The sequence below is a fragment of the Borostomias antarcticus genome (assembly GCF_949987555.1).
Source record: "Borostomias antarcticus genome assembly, chromosome: 16".
Taxonomy (NCBI): domain Eukaryota; kingdom Metazoa; phylum Chordata; class Actinopteri; order Stomiiformes; family Stomiidae; genus Borostomias; species Borostomias antarcticus.
This window is the reverse complement of record NC_140249.1, coordinates 15168840-15172800: the sequence shown is the minus strand read 5'-3', so window position 1 is coordinate 15172800 and position 3961 is coordinate 15168840.

Sequence of the window (3961 nt, the reverse complement as noted above, 5' to 3'; positions counted from 1 at the left end):
ACTTTTGAATGCACCCACTCCATTGCATTCACTATGACTTGTTGTTTTTTTAGGACAATGTGCATTTACATTTAATAATCGAATAAGCATGCTACCCTCACTGGTCACTCATTATTCTCCTTTGTCTGTTCCTGTGTTCTCAGTTTCCTTGTACACATTGACTGCCCCTCTCGCCTTCCATGTTCTCCATTCACCAGGCCATCCGGCACCTGAATGACTAGCTAGTGTATCCAGCGTCACTATACAGTATCTAATGTTGCCTACACAGTGTCAGAATATCTAGTATAACATGATCATGCATGTAAATTCAGATGGCAGTAGCCTATATCATAGTTATATATTCATAGCTATATGTACATAACACACCCATACCCATGGTAGTTTACTATGGATGCACAATATATTAGCAATCATGTAATGTTAGTCATTTTTTTATATATTGGTATTGGTCCGATGTGCAAAACAGGGACGATATGAACAGCCGATAATTATTTCTGTTTAGCTGCTGTTGTGTTGTTGTTTTTGAGAGGAAACAATGCAGTAAATCTATGATTTATCAGCTTTTCAGAATGTTTTGGAGATAGAGACAGTGTTTCCATGTGTTTTTCAGTATGTATAACATTTGATTATAATAGAAACGTGTTTTTATACAGAACATATTGACATCGGTAAATATCGGTTATCGGCAATGTTAATATCTGTTATCCGTATCGGACAAAATGTTAATATCGGTGCATCCCTATAGTTTACACATACTCCTGTAGGAGTTTGTTTAGGTTGATGATACACACACTGATTGAGACAACATTAGACAGGACGGGACAGAACAAAAACAGGATGGTGCATAATGCAATGTATCCAATAAATTACAAACGCAAAATACAATACACAGAATGGAGTGTGGTGAGTATATCAGTGTGTGCGGAGGGTAATATAAAGTGTTTTATATTTACCATGTGTGAGCTGAGCACACACGTTGAGGGACTAGCAGGCAAATCGTCCACCTCTGTCTTCCTCCAGGTCCTTCTTAGAGGTCCCCTATTCTGCTCCTTCTCAACAAGTCACTCAGATGAAGCATTCTAGCAGGCCTCTATACGCACCTGTTTCAGTCCTGCTTTGGTCGCAGTCGCACAGTCGCGCTGTAGTTTAAATGCTGCTTTCTGCCCCCACTCTGTGAAGTTCAAATGCAGCAGGATGCTTCTGGTTGGCTAATTAACAAGAGTAGTCAGTGGTGTGGTTTTGATTGAATAATGTATGTTTCCATATGTGGATGACCCACAACTGTACATCTCTGCTGAAACAAATTATGCTGCAGCTATAAACCCCATTACTACCTGTCTTCTAGCAATACATAAATGGATGAGCAATAACTTCTTAAAGCTAAATGAGGACACAGCTGAGATCCTACTGATCGGCCCTAAAACAAAAAGAGAAATGGTACAGTATTTAACAATCTAGGGAAACTGACATCCTGGATTAAACCTGAGGTTACAAGTCTTGGTGGACCCAAGAATAAGATCTAAGCTTCAAATCCCACATCAACAAGGTGATGAAAACATCATTTTCCCACCTTAGAAACATAGCTAAAGTACAACCATTATAAATCCAAAAGATGCTGAATCCGAATGGTGAATGTAAACGGGGAAAATTATGAAATTATGGCTGTTTTCATCAAATCGGCTTTAAATGAATCAAATTCTTGATAATCTAGCATTCTATTTTTCATTTCACATCCATTTTTACCTCTATCTTTCAATTCACATGCAATTTCATCACCTCCTTTTAAAGGCCTCCCACACCAAGGTACTCTCCAGTGTTTTAGTATTCTGATTCCTCCACCTACTGAATCATTCACCCCCATGTTGACAGGGCATAGTTTGACCAGCCTTACTAATTGAACGATTTATTTAAATTATTATTTATTTTGATAGATTATTTTAATCTTGTTTCTGTATTATTCATATGTTTTCAGTCAAGTAAGAAAAAGTACAAATCTTTTGCATTACCTTTATTTTGAAATTCCTTGAAAGAACGCTACCGGAAATTAGTTTCGTTCGAGGCTTTGATTGAGGCTAGCGTCACACACGGCTACCCAACAATCGGACTTCAAATACTCTAAACATGCCCATAACAACTGCATAGGGTAGGTGTAAAACACACACTCCACTTTAGAAGACTATGCTAATGTAGCCTGAACAAAGCCAAGTAGTGAATTGCCGTTAATTCAGCAATGTCATGCACTTAGCACATGCACTATCTGGCAGTTATATTTAGCCAGGGCACGAGTCAACTAGCTAGCTAGCTAACAAGTCGACTAGCTAGCCTGCTAGCTACCGAGCTAACTCACCATAACAAAGCAAACGGGATGGGATAGCCACCAGCCATGGTTGCATGAGTAGGAAACAAACAAAGCAGTCACCATAATTTGATTGTTGTCAATGCTAAGCTTTCTCTGCGTTCAGAGTTTAACGGGCATGCACACACACCCACAGCTAGCTAGCACTAGCAATCACTCATGTGTGCTCAACGACGTGTTTGTTGTTGTGGGAAATGTGGATAACTGCGGTGTCAGTCAGGAAGCCAGGTAGTTGGCTAACATATGTCTTGCAACTTCAAGCTAATAGCTGCGCGATTCACAACTTTGTGGGCGTGAGTCTGACAGTCATCGCCTAATGATTTGTAATGTTTGGCATTGTGTCCTATCTTAAGGTAAAATAGACGGGTTTATACGGACGTTTTGAAATAACCAGCAACCCCAAGCGATCAGCCTGTCCATCGCACTGGTGAGTGTTTGTTCGTCCCGCTGAACCGTCAGCCAATGTTGTTGTCCCCCACGGTGGACATCTGTGGAGACATGAAGTCAACTGTGGTCTCCGTCAGTTCGTGCGGTGCGTCCGTCAGGCGAGATACCGCTGGGCCGATTTGGACGAAACTTTAGTGAATGGTGCGTTGAGATCTGAAATCAAAAATTACACTGATTGGCCCAAGGGTTGTGCAATACTAATACAAATAAATAAATAATAATAATAATAATAATATAATAATAAAATAAACAGTGCATGGTGTATGTACCTAACACGTTTCATATAGTACATATTCATTCAGAAAAGTGGATTCACATGCCTCCACTGCTACATTGACACCAAGAGACGATACATCGTTCATGTTTAATGTGCACCACTCAGTGAAACATTCTGCTTGTAGGCGCAGGTAAACTTGCAAAGCACACAGAGAACATCTTAGATTTTGGGGTGCTCTGTGTCCTTGTGAACCTGTGTCTTCCACAGTATTTTGGAACCGGTGTCTTCCAGAGTTCGGTGTTGGAGGCGCTCTGATGGTCAGCCATGGACGAGGAGGACAGCCAGGATGAGCTGATAAACAGGAGTGCTTCCCACGGGAACGCCAGGAGAGCAGCTGTGTGGGACATATCAGGATCAGGTGAGGGATAATTACCTTTTCCCATTATGGACTGTACAGTGGTAAATGGACTGCACCTGTGTAGCGCTTTTATCCAAAGCGCTTTACAATGGCCTCTCATTCACCCATTCACACTCACATTCACACACCGATGGCGGCAGCTGCCATGCAAGGCTGTGGCTCAGGAGGTAGAGCGGGTCGTCCAATGATCGCAGGGTCGGCGGCTCGAATCCTGGCTCTGCCTGCCCACATATCAAAGTGTCCTTGGGCAAGACACCCGCAAAGTGTCCTTGGGAGCAATTTGGGGCTCAGTGTCTTGCTCAAGGTCACTTTGACATGTGGACAGGAAGAGTCGGGAATCGAACCGCCGACCCTGCAGTCATCGGACAACCCGCTCTACCTCCTGAGCCACAGAAGCCCCCCATTAGACAAGCCTGTCATCGAATCCACTCTTAATATACTCTGAGCTACACACCTCCATCTTTGCTCTGAACTCACCCATGTGTTCTTGTGTCTGGACATCTTTGCCGACAACCAGAGGAGG